At 43.0% G+C, this 13,691-nt stretch overlaps 1 protein-coding gene across 1 annotated transcript in view; it reads right to left on the bottom strand.

The window, feature by feature from the left end:
* The window catches only part of HYDIN (HYDIN axonemal central pair apparatus protein), a 339,107-nt gene that overhangs the window by 307,907 nt on the left and 17,509 nt on the right, over positions 1 to 13,691 (bottom strand). Inside the window, exons 2-4 of the mRNA XM_037154186.2 lie at positions 3,870 to 3,907; positions 2,567 to 2,682; positions 1,781 to 1,894 (exon numbers count right to left, since the gene is read on the bottom strand). The gene's annotated coding sequence lies outside the window, so the exon portion shown is untranslated. The remainder of the gene's footprint in view (positions 1 to 1,780; positions 1,895 to 2,566; positions 2,683 to 3,869; positions 3,908 to 13,691) is intronic.

Below are 13,691 nucleotides of genomic sequence, written 5' to 3' on the forward strand. Positions count from 1 at the left end.
TTGACTGCCTGAGTCTCCATGTCGCCACACTAGGAACTGTGGTAGATTACGGGGGGAAAAAGACAAAGCCACTCTCCCCACCATGGAGCTTAAACGCTTCTGGATTAAGTGAATTACAAGCTTTGTGGGCAAGCTAAATGTGTGTGGAATTGAGTAAATTAGAGTGTTGGTGCAGTGGGAAGCTGTCAAATAATTCCCTTGATAATTTCTTCATCTGTTATATTTCAGTTCAATTTCACAAACATCAAATACCTCCTATATTCCAAGCACTATGGTATATAGCAGTGACCAAGAATAACACCAATATTATTTATTAAAATGTAATTTTAAATCTATTGAATCTAATAATTTTTTTAAAAAGAACACCAATATTACCTGGAGAGCTACTGGTCTACTGCCATCCTGTCCTACAGGAGCCAATGGGCACTTGTGACCACAGAGGACTTGGTGTGAGGACAGTGTGAATTGGAATGGGGGGCAAGTGTACACTACAGATTTCAGAGACTTGGTGCAAAACGAGAATGTAAACTACCTCATTGATAGTTCTTAATATTGATTTCATATTGAAATAACATTTTGAATACAGTTTGGGTTAAATAAGCTCTAGTTTAAAATTAATTTCACTTGTTTTTTTTTCAATCTTCTGCTAGAAAATGTTATACATATGAAACTTGTATTATATTTCTACTGGGCAGAACTGGTCTAGTGGGAACTTAATCTTATGTGAATAAACCAGGGATGTCTCATTACAGAGGTCAAAATAGACGTTTCAGCTGAGGCAAAATAGGTAGCAAATTTCGAATAAAGTAGACCAAGAATTTACAGAGAAAACAGGTTAGACAACTCTTAAACCATTCGCACCCTGAGTGTATGAAAGGGCCAGGAGTAGATGATTAGGGAGGATTTCTTCAAAGAGCGCTGAGATTGAGCCCCATCTCCTAACTTCCAGTCAAAAGAAAGGGGCTTTGAGAGGACCACCTGTGAGAAGATGTTAATATATATGTATGGTTTCTGTCATTGTGGGGGCAGTGGGCTTGTATCTGAACCCAACGACAGGTCCTTGATGCAGACACCGGTCTGCAGTGCCCGTGGCATTATGGATGAGACATGAGACAAATTCACATGGACTACTGAGTCCTGTGGAGGAAAAGACCAACATGGCTACTTCCTCATGGAGGGAGTACCCCAACCCTTGCTTTGACCGGTTTTTATTGGGTTCAATTAGTACAGGAATAGAGGAAAAGTTCATTAATCATTGTCAGGCAGTAAGGATCAAACAATAGATAGTATACAAAGAACTATGAGGGCCTATTCTGAGCCAGGGTCTGTTATCTAAAGGGCTATAAAACTTGGGGAAACAAACTCATTTCCTGCTTGGATCCTGATCATTTAATTAAGAGCATTCTTAGCAAAGCAGGTGTCACAGGATTTTACGTATTCTTTCTTAGGCCTGATCACCTGGGGAGCCAGCCTTTTCCAGCCCGGGGCTGCACTGCCCACAGTTACTGTTTTTAGGCTTAAGTGGGGCAGAGGAGGTAGATAGCCAAGGAATTCTAGAAGACTTTTCACAGACAGAATGAGGACTCAGGCTATGTCAAAGCCAAGGGGTGAGGGTCCATGTCCCCCTTTCTCCACAGCCCCCCAAGTCCTTCCCTGGGGCCTCCATGTGATCATGCCTGTCTTAGGTCTTCCCCTCCTTGGGGAATCTTAACTGTCATTGGCTAACTGATCAAGCATTGGAGGCCAGTTATGGAAAAAGTAGCAGAAGCAGTGCTCTTACCAGGGAGATAAACTTTGTCTCCTTAGTGGCTTATGGTACAAAGGTCGCTCACTCAGCCATAGCCATGGGTCGGTTACACCTCCTGAAACCAGGCAGGGTGGTTCCCAACAAGTCCTAAAAGGCAAGAGATAGGCAAACTCATCAGCAGACAATAGAGCAAAGGAAAACTTACTTGGCTGGAAATAGCCTGTCCCTTTCCTCTAGGATTTATTGAGGTTAAAAAAATGTATAAGTGGCCCTGGCTGGTGTAGCTCAGTGGATTGAGCGTGGGCCTGCAAACGAGACAATTGCGGTTTGATTCCCAGTCAGGGCACATTCCTGGGTTGCAGGCCAGTTCCCAGCAGGGGACACACAAAGGCAACCATACATTTATGTTTCTCTCCCTCTCTCCTTCCCTTCCCCTCTAAAGATAAGTAAATAAAATCTTTTAAAAAATGTATAAGTGTTTTCTATGAAGATGTGAGCCACTCAACAGAAATGGATAGGGTCATTTTGGGTCCTTTCTAAGAGGGCAATCTGGTGGGACAAAGAGGCCTCAGCAAAGGGGAGCTGAGGATATTATTAGGTTACTAGGGTCCAAAGAAAAGCAAAGAACCAGACAGGAGAGAGATGCAGGGTAAAGATGCCTAGTGATGAAGTTAAGTTTTCTGAAGGACTCTTGAAATTGCCACACAATAAAAAGTTTGGCTTAATCACAGCAGTATCAGACAAGTAACAACTTTCTTACCATCTTTTCCTCTCTTTTCTTCTCATGTTCTAATCCCAGAGAAGCCAGAAAACACTTACCCATCTGGGAATGCAGGTAGAGAGGCTAGCAATGAACCCAAGAAGACAATAGGAAAGAAGGGAAAAGGTGACTGTGTTTTCATCCTCCAACTGCAAGTTTCCAGCTTGCAGCAGGCCTGAAAAAGGAGAGCCATAACTTTAACTCAGAAGTGTTGATTATTGCCTTAGACAGAACATCCTAACAACTATATTGAGCCTGTGCTTTGACCCCCAAGAGGGTCCACAAACGTCTCAGCACCCAAGTTCACCCAGCTTGCCCCACAGAGACATTCTAAGAGACACTAAAAGTCAAAAGTTAACTTGCTTTATGACTGCAGCCCACAAGTCATGCTTGTGTGATTCAAGGGTCACTTAAGAAAAAGGAGACAGGCTATAAATACAGGCAGAAACATGTGTTATTCTTAAAGTACACAGAACAGTAGAAGATGTATGAAGCTGAAGTCACAGAGCACCTCAACCTCAGACCTGAGACTAGCATTTACAACCCGATCCCCAGAGGCTTTGCTGGGGCTGCTGAGAACTACAGCCAGTGACCATGGCAGCTACTCCCTGAGGGCCCATCTGTACCTGCTGCATGACGGTGGAAGCCTGGTTTGCTCTCAGACAAACAGGCAGGCAGACTAACACAGGGGAAAACAAACACAAAAACAAAAGGGCTATGCATCTGAAAAAGGATATCCCACTGAAGGCTAATTACAGAACTAAAAATGAGATCAAATTTAGGAATCATTTTTGTTAGCTTGTATTTCTTTTTAAGCAAAATGGCTAATGGGAAGGATAAAGGCTTCTCCATTTTTTAAGCTGCTGACCCTTGAGAGTCAGGACAAGAGAGATGAGGCCACAGTCTTGTTCTTTCTAAGGCATGAACAGATTACTGGGTCAATGAACAGTGAAGACTATAAAGTCTGAGCCTTCTTCAGACTTCAGAGTGGTAAGTAGGCCACCCTGAGGGCATCCAGGCACCTTAGAAAACCCTGGTCCATGGGACCCATTGAAGGAGGGCCTTGGACAAGAACTTGGGAGGCAGATACCCAGACATCTCTCACCATTGCCAAGAGCTTTAGAAATCGCTGTGTATAAAACACTTAGAACAACCTGGCTGGTGTAGCTCAGTGGATTGAGCACAGGCCTACAAACCAGAGTATCACGGTTCGATTCCCAGTCAGGGCACATGGCTGGGTTGCAGGCCAGTTCCCAGCAGGGGACACCTGAGAGGCAACCATACATTGATATTTCTCTCCCTCTCTCCTTCCCTTCCCCTCTAAAAGTGAATAAATAAAATATAAAAAACAAACAAACAAACCTCTTAGAAGATCCCTGACCAGTTGGTTGGGCATCATCCTGGAAAGAAAAAAGTCACAGATTCATTCCTGGTCTGGACACACACCTAGTTTGGTCCCTGGGCAGGGCGCATGCGAGAAGCAACCGATTGATGTTCCTTTCTCTCTCCTTTCCCCTCTCTCTAAAAATAAATAAATAAAATCTTTTCTTTAAAAAAACTTTTAGAACATACTAGTTGGTCAGTACATGAGCAATGATTTTTCTTTCTGTTATGAGTTGACTCCAGTTCTGAATTTATTCCTTGTGTGGAGCTTGCTACTTAACCCCTCTGTGCTTCATGTAGTTCCTCTGTCTGTAAAATAAGGGCAACTACTAGATAGGGTTGCTGAAGATTAAGTCAGATGATAAAATAAATCAAGGGCTTAAGAATTAATGGCTATTAATATTAGCACCATCCTTCAGTTCAGTTGTCTGTCTCTTCAACAACACCCAGTACTAGAGACCAAATGATTGTGTCATTATTTAAACCTCACAATTCACTAAGCCCCAGTGTGACGGTATAGGAGGCGGGGTCTTTGGAAGGTGTTAGGTCATGAATGGAATGAGTGCCCTTACCAAAGGGGCCCTAAAAACTTCCCTCATCCCTTTCTCCATGTGAGGACACAGGGAGAAGACAGCATCTGTGAGCCAGGAGGTGAGCTCTCACCAGACCCTGAATCTGTCAGCACCTTGATCTCAGACTTTCCAGCCTCCAGAGTTGTGAGAAATAAATGTCTATTGTTTGGCCCATCCAGTCTATAGTGTTTTTGTGTTATCAGCCCAAGCTGACTAAGATACGCTGTCTCTCTTTAAACTCTTCATTCTTCCATTTATCGAGTTTTGCCTGAGCACCTTCAGCATTAAACCCTCTGTTTAGGTACTGAGTCTGCCCAAATGAACAAGATGCAGTCCCAGCCCTCACCAGGCTCACAGGATTTTTTTTTTAAGGATGCTTACTTCCCATGCCTTCTCAAATCTAAGATCAAGCATCATGCCACTCCATGTTTGAACATCTAAAACTTTTGAAACCTTCTTGAATTAACCCAGAATGTGACTCCTAATAACATGTCTAATTCCTCTTTTACATGACAGTCCTTCCAGTTCAGAAACAGTCCATCATGGACTTCCAAGTCCTCCATTTTCAAACTAAACTGCCCAAGTCTCTTAAACAGTTTCTCGAGCATCATGATTTCTGTGTGGCTTCTTTATATCCTAGTCATGCTGCACAGGACAAATGCCATTGGGCCAATGTCCTCCCTCACTGTTGCTCAAAATGGAACACAGTTCTCTCAAGTGGTCTGACTAGTGTGTAAAGTGAGATTATTATATGAAAGAAATTGAATTCCTCATAATCTGAGATAGTAAATAAATTCTAATCAGTCTCACTCAATGAGTAGCCACCATCAGAATTTCCTGTTGATGCTTGAGTGGCAAATATCAGTCTTGAGAACACTGAAGTTTTGACAAAATTTAGACTAATTTCCCCACCCTTTTGCTATTTTGCCTTAGTGAAGACTCTTGGTTGCAAATTAGAGAAACCCACTGACAGTAGCTTAAGCAAATGGGAGGATTTGTTGAGATATCAACTAAATTATAGAACCTGAAGGAAGCTGGGCTTCCTTGGGGACAGGAACCAAGAAGTGGAAAGTTGAATAGAACCAAAGCATTGCTGGTCCCTCTGCCTGCCTCTCTCTCTCTGGGCCTAAGTGTGTCTTAGTTTCTGCTTCTTTACATCTATGTCATGTTCCTCCTTCACCTTGTACTTGCATTTCTCCACCCAAATCTCACGATAATCACTTCAGTGCCCCACATGCCCATCCTCACAGTGCACGTCCATCTCTTAAGTCTCAAAGTATAGAGAGTTAAAGGGTGGCTCTGAAACAGAAATGTCTGCGTCCTAATACCTGGATTCTGCGAATGTTACCTTATTTGGAAAAAAGAGATCTCCATAATGTAGTTAGGTTAAAGACCCTGAGACGAGATTATCCTGAATTACCCAAGTGAACCTTAAGTCTACTGAGCTCATAAGAGACAGAATGGGAGAAAACATAGACACATAAAGAGAAGGTGGCAGGCAATGTGGCCACAGAGACAGAGGTGGGAGTGACATATGGGTAAGAAAGCCAAGCACCATCAAGCTCCACCAAAAACTGGAATAAGCAAGGAAGCATTCCCTCCAGAACCTCCAAAGTGATCGCAGCCCTATCTATGCTTTTATTTCAGACTTCTAGTCTCTAGAACTGAGAAAGAATGAATTTCTGTTGTTTGAAGCCACCCAGTGAGTGGTAATTTGTTTCAGCAACTGTACGAAACAAAGACACTAAGTCTTAATTCCAAATTCTTGGGAGAGAAAATCTGACTGGATTGGGCTGACTCAAATGCAACATATTCCCCATGTCCCGCCCCCTTCTGCCAGCTAGAGGAGTCACACAGAAGCAATGCAGCTGCCAGGGCCACCCCTGTGTGGAGGATGGTTTGTCATTCTCAAGAAAGTTAAGGCGGGCTGGCCAGGCATCCCGAAAGCCAGCCTCTACATGGGAGTTCTCCAGTCACCCAGGTCCCAAGCTTCATTTTCAAGCCTCTCTCCTCCATCTGCACATCCTGGTCATTCAACATATTCGGACCAGTTGTCCTGGCCTCCATTTTTCATTTCTACATATCTTCCAATTTTCCCACTTTTTCTCAACTCCCCTGCCACCACCCGCCCTCTAGCCAGCATCGTATTTTGGTCTACCGCCTTGGTCTGCTGCCGCAGTTCCTAAACTGTGCTGAAGTGCCTGTGAGTGCCACAGTGAACTCACAAGGGTGTTTCGGAACTTTCGGAACTTTCACGGGAATCACAGCAACATCTGTCAGAAACTGCTAGCTTGAGGTGTTCACAGTTTCAATACTATGTTGTACTGCTTCCTGTGACCCAATATTTTCAAAGCTGGATTTTTAGTAGATGCTGTGATGAAAGCAAGTACCACTTGAAAATAAATATGGAATAGGAAACGAGGGCGGTAGTGTCCAGCACAATGCCAAGGCTGGAGAAGGTAAGCTGTGGTCAACAGACACAAAATTGTTAGGACACAAAGACCTGTGAAACCATTTGGACCCAATTACTAAATAAATGGAATTGTCAGCTATTTCTTTTGGCCCAGAGTTGCTGTGAAACAATTACTAAGATACTAAAAACACTACTCACCTCTTCACTCTTATTGTATCAAGAGCAGGAGATGGAACTGACTGCCATTTCAAAGATGAGCCACGCATAACACATCATTAAGGCCCCTGGGGAAGAAGACTAGCCGGACTCTTCTGAATATAACAACTTTCTGAAATCATTTGTTGTGTCACTTAGAAGATACAAACTTGCTTTGCTCTTCTTGTGCAGATGTCCAATATATTCAAGTCAACACAAGAGCATATACTGAGTAGTTACTGACTGGCTTACAACAAAAAGCAGGAAACAGGTTGGAGACTCAGCTCTACCACCCATCACCGTTAAGTCCTGAGACTGCTCCTTCACCTCTCTGAACCTCTGTCTCTCCAGCTACATTCAGTCACTCATAAAATATTATTTATGAGTCTAATCTGTGTTCAGCACTGTTCTACACTAGAAAGCTGTGCTCTCAACATTTTTTTTGTATTGCTCCCCTAAGAAGCCTTTTTGGACATTATTATCCTAGCTATAACTAGGATAAAGTATATATGATATACTTTAATACCATGTACATATGTATATATGTACCCTATATAAATCTGTGATTTACACATAAAAAGAGTGGGGTTTTTTTGTCCCCTCTAGAACCAATTTTGCCCCTGGGGAACAGTATACTCCCTAAGGAAACAGAATATTTCTGCTCTCACAAAACCTGCATTTTAGTGTGAAAACTTAATTTTCTTTTTAAAATAAAATATCAGATGTAAAAAGTGCTATCTGTGGAAATAGTCAATTAGGATGCTATGATGGAGAATTACTGCGAGGATGGGCCAGAGGCCTCTCTGAAGAAGCGACCCCTATGGTGAGCTTGCAATGACAAGTAAGGACAACCGGGCACTGACGAGGGAGGAGCCACTAGTATGGTGGCCTTGCTGAGCACGAGCAAGAGGTGACAGAAAGGTGGAGCACATCGGACTCTGGTGACATCACCAAGGCAGGGTCATTTTGAAGACTGAGCAATGCCACATAGAAAACACTTTGCAAATAGCACATTGCTAAGTGAACGAGAGGGATCATCATGCACAGAATGCTGCTTTGAGGCTCTATGGGCAGAACATGAAAATGAGTAAGCTCTGGCGCTGTTATCAAAAAGAGTTATTTTTGCCCTGGCTGGTGTAGCTCAGTGGATTGAGCTTGGGCCTGCGAACCACACGATCTCGGTTTGATTTCCGGTCAGGGCGCATGCCTGGGTTGCAGGCCAGTTCCTGTCAGGGGACTCACAGGGGGCAACCATACACTGATATTTCTCTTCCTGTCTCTTTCCCTTCCCCTCTAAAGATTAAAAAAAAAAAAAAGAGTTATTTTTGAAAAACAGCTAAAGAAGCTAGAGTCTGGGAAAAGGTTTAAACCGTGAAAGATATCAGCTATCCAGGACTCTAGATAGACCTAGAAGAGAGAAATGTCAGAAGTAAAGAAACAGTAATGTTTCTGAAGTGCCTGCTATACAGCTCCGTGCAGAGCGCCTCACGCATGTGGACCCTCAAGACCCCGTGCGGTATGCTCTTCACTTCAGGATTGAGGGGCCGAGGCTCAGAGGGCATTAGAGGACTTGCCCAAAATCACACAGGCAGTAAGTGGCAGGCTGAAGTGTGTCTGACTTGAGTTTAAGGTCTTAATGAAAATGACGCAACCCCAGTGTCCCCATTGAGTCCCTTGCAGCACCCCAACTTCTAGTCCTGCCCTTCTGTTCTATCAGTGACCAATATTATTCAATTTGCAGAACTGCACTTCTACTAAGACATCAGACTCAGCCCAACAATTAAAAGACGAATTACAATGCTCTTATAAGACCTAGGAACCATGTTTAATTACCCACTGTCTTGCTTATAGGGGGGAAATATGTCTTACCTCATCCTGAGAATTAGTCAGCATGGACTGTGTCTGGGTTAGAAGAGAATTTGAAAGCAGATTTTATTCTGTCTTGAACTTCCTAAAGATGCAGATCCATGAACTGCCAAAAGAATTACACTGCCACTGATTAACTGCCAAAAGGAGACCCAGAGAGGAACATTTGCCAGGAGGAGACACCAGACACTGTCTGGTGGTACAAGACATCATTTAAAGAGTAGTAGAGGTGAACATCCAGCATCAGGCTCTGATTCATGATGTGAAAGGGTCATAAGACTTTGGAACCAAAAGCATCTGGTTGAGAAGACATGCGGTTTAAAAGGGGTGAAACCACAGCTAATCTGTGAAAAAATTTTCAATACCCAGTCAAAACCTAAATTGTCTCCTGGTAGGAAAATACTTGATAATGCGGTGCATACAATTATAGATATACTATACTTTTTTTACTTTTTGATGAAATGTCACAAAATATAACCCGTGTTTACAGGGCCCAAAGTGTAGCGGTACTACGGAGAATGAAAATGTGTGTGTGTGAGGTAGCACATGGGGTGTGTATGCCACTACACATAACAACAATGCCACTTCATGTCAACATGCTAAGAAAACACTGAACTGTCTATTCTCTGTAGAAACAGATATCACAAAATCATTGTTACATGAAGGGGCAGTCAGAGATTACACAGACAAAAATGTAGGAGAAAATGAATACAGAAATGTGGCAGGCAGCTAATGAATAAAAATGCTACTTTTAATTTTGTGATGTGTTTGGTATTCACAGCTTTTTAGAAGTTATAATTTGCTATAACTCACCCTAAAAAATTAATATTTGTATCTAATCTATATTTATGTAATTACAAATCCCAAAATGGTTTATGCCTCAAATTCCACAAAAATGAGCCCATGAATAGAGCATGCAGTCAGATGGAGGTAAGGCACACAGACATGCAACACATCACACAATCAATACCACTATGATCATCTGTAAAAACATTCAATAAACACAAGGTTGGTTAAGAAGGGAAATGCCATGACTGGCTGGAATTGTCAGGAAAGCCTGAAGCGGCCATTGATTTAAGATTTTAGAGAGAAGGGAAGGGAGGGAGAGAAACATCAATGTGTGGTTGCTTCTCCCACACCCCACACTGCGGACCTGGCCCTCAACCCGGGCATGTGCCCCAACTGGGAAGTGAACCAGTGACCCTTTGGTTTGCAGGCCAGTGCTCAATCCACTGAGCCACACCAGCCAGAGCCAGGACCAGTGAAATTTTGATTCACTTAATATGTCTGTCCTTTGATGGATTCATCAAATCCATCACTTTAGAGCAATCAGACCATGCAGTCACGGGGGGGACTGGGGGAGGTGGTCACTGAAAGCTCCAAGCCCCCTTCATTCATTTAACACATTCATTAGCTATGGATGAGTACTGAGTTTGTGCCAGGCACTGAGATGCCACTGTGAACAAGCTAGAGCCAGAGAGAGCAGAGGAAAAGGAGAGGGAAGACTTCCAGGTGAGGGGGCATCCCTGGAAACAGATCATCAGGGCTTACCCACGGGGGAGACGACATTTTCTGAGGTAAACCTGAACCTTAGGCATTGCGGATAAAAGACTGAAGAGTGATAGAGCCAGGAACCACATTAAGGAGAGAATGGACATGGGCTAGGACTTTGACTTTAGTGGGCGGGGCATGCAACAAATCTCAGATTCTCTTCTCTTTCCGGCAAAATGAGGAAGGATTTGTGAAATGCCCAGAAGAGAAGAAAGAAATATTTGATATGAGTCCACATAAAAAATTTTCTCTGATAATTATAACATCTTGTTACAGAAATGGAGCGGAATATACAAGAACTCAGCCATTCATTCACTTAAGCACACGCTTCTCAGACACTAGGTATTCAAGACTGCATGTACCAACTGTGTCAGATACTACGGACAGACAAGAGCTCTCAGTTGTTTCCTCCCAGTGAGATGAAACATAAAGAGGTATAACCTCTATAATAATGACATGTGAAGGGGGCCAGAAGGAGGCAGGCGCTGAGCTAGTGGTCTTTTATCAACTAAATATTAGAATGAAACAAGAAAATCGAATTTAAAAGCACCCCATTGCCCTCATCTGCCCATCAGACCAGCCCAGAGGCTTTGGAGAGTCCTCAGGTCCCTGGTCTCATTAGAAACGCAGATGGACACATCAGAGGGGTTAATAGCATCCGGGGACGACCCTGATATGGTTTGGTCCTGTACCAGGGTCAAACCATATGGTTTGCTGACCCTCTGGAGATGGTTATGACTTTGAAAACTGAGGGCAATGACTTTTGGTAGGGAATGAACCACAAGATAAAACCTAAAATTATGTTAAGATTTAAGAAAACTAATCCATCTACAGAAATGGGGAAAAAAGAAGAAATGAAAATTAAAACAGGGTAGTAACAACATTGCCAAATGTTTATTAAATCAATTATTGGCTACCTGGACTAATAAATGTAGTCAAGACATGGATAATATACCCAGAAAAAGTGTTTCAAAACAATCTTAGCTATTCCATTAATGAGAACAAAATTGGGAGTCTAGTGGAGAAACACAGCTGACACATACGTGGGTGGATATGTGTGTTGGTGTGCACAAGTGCACGCACACATTTCTTGAGAGCCAAGACGAAGATGAACACATGAAGTCTAATTCCACATGACCTACTGGAATTATACAATTTCTTCTATCCGTGTGTTCTCCCCATTTCTGACTGACTGCCATGGTCTGTCAGTGCCTACGCCGCACTCCCTAAATCTTTTTAATAAACTGTCTTTATTTCTGCTGCTAAGAACACAGAATTGTCAAGCGTCGTGTAAGGCTGAGGCTTTCTATACCAGGGATAAATGGGATTCCCTAAGAGCGGCAATCACCAGTGGTTACAGCTGCTGCTTTTGTCAGACAATCTGTGGATGTTTTCCATCCCAGAATAACAGCTTTTATTCCATTCTCAGAGAATAGTATTCTTATCTAGGAAATGAAAACAGTTTCTGCACAGTCTCTGTCTGCTAACAGTTAATATTCATAAGTATGCAAAGAGACCATTAATCTTCCACATTCACTAATCCAATGACTTATCCAAATTCCTGCCTGTGAGCACCCTCAAACCCATGGCTCCTGGCTCTCTCCACTCCTGTTTCCTACCTCTGTTAGCCCTTCTCCTGTCTGGTGTTGGGCATAGAAATAGTCCCTGGTCTAGACTACTGTAGCGCAGGAGCCCCAAATCGTGGTTTGTGATCTTCCAAAAACACCACCCAGAGGACTAGCAGATGTGGACATGGGGTTTATTACTCACATTACAGGGTGGTGGGTTGGTGCAAGAGACACCACACCCACTGAGTCTGAGACAAGTTTAACGGGGTCCCAAATGAAGGAGACGCATGTCCTACCTGCAACTCTAAACTACATTACCTCAGTGTAAAGAAAAGGTCAAGAAGCAGTCACAGGACTGGAAGCCATTCCCCAAAGGTGACGAGGAAGAAGTTACAATCCATTCCCAAACAATGCACATTTCTTCTGGCCAGCCCTCAGTCCTGGAAGGTGGAAGGGACATGTCCTGACCCCAAAACTACTTATGAATTCCTCAGCAGACAGCCTAAGAGACACAAATTCCTCGCGTACTTTTTAAAAAATATATTTTATTAATTATGCCATTACAGTTGTTCTATTTCCCCCCTTCCATTCCCTCTACCCTGCACACCCCTCCCCTACCACTCACTCCCCTTTAGTTTATGTCCATGTGTCTCAAGTTCTTTAGATTCTATATTTCCCCTACTATTCTTACCCTCTCCCTATCTATTTTCTACCTACCATCTATGCTACTTATTCTCTGTACCTTCTCCCCCCTTCCCCTCCTCCCACTCCCCTGTTGCTAACCCTCCATGTGATCTTCAATTCTATGGTTCTGCTCCTGATCTAGCTGTCCTCTTAGTTTGCTTTTGTTCTAGGTGTGGTTGTTAATAACTGTGAGTTTGCTGTCCTTTCACTGTTCATTTTTTATCTTCTTTTTCTTAAATAAGTCCCTTTAATATTTCATATAATAAGTCCTCGTGCACTTTTAAATTTTAATAATGAAGACTGTGGACTTCCATGAATAATTGGCAGATGAATTTGAAAGCCAATTTCTTCTGCTCATTAAAATGCAGGACAGCCATATTATTCGATCAAGCACAATGCATTCATTTCGCATCCTGTGACACAGACAACTCGCTATCCCATGCAAGCAGGAATGCAATTTACATTTAAATGCCATTCTTGAGTGACAAAAGCTCTCTCTGCACTACAGAGTTTAGCCAGCGAATTTTAGAAAGTGTTTGTGATTGAAGTGCAAAAATGAGTAGAGAGGCTAATACCTGGTTTGCAGTCTTGTGAGAAACCCTGAGCCAGAGGAGCCCGCTAGGCTGCGGCAGGATTCCTGCCCCACAGAAACCATGCGATAATGGACGCTGCTGTTTTAAACCACTGGAAAAAAAAATGAGTGAAGCTTTGGTTGTACACTCACACACACTTCTGGGCAAATGTATTATCTCCTTATCTTCTTTTTCCTTTTCATCTTTCTAACCTGATACAAACCACGCTGGGCTGGTCCTATTCATACCAGATGTTTAGCAGATGTTAACAGGTAGCACTTTCTCCCTGCTACAGCCATGACCTGGAGCAGTGCGCATTCCAATGAGGGTGTGCACATTTCTCCCTCCCTCCCTCCCTCCCTCTCTCACACACACACACA

The sequence above is a fragment of the Artibeus jamaicensis genome, unplaced genomic scaffold (genome assembly GCF_021234435.1).
Source record: "Artibeus jamaicensis isolate MK-2021 breed Jamaican fruit bat unplaced genomic scaffold, CSHL_Jam_final contig_464, whole genome shotgun sequence".
Taxonomy (NCBI): Eukaryota; Metazoa; Chordata; class Mammalia; order Chiroptera; family Phyllostomidae; genus Artibeus; species Artibeus jamaicensis.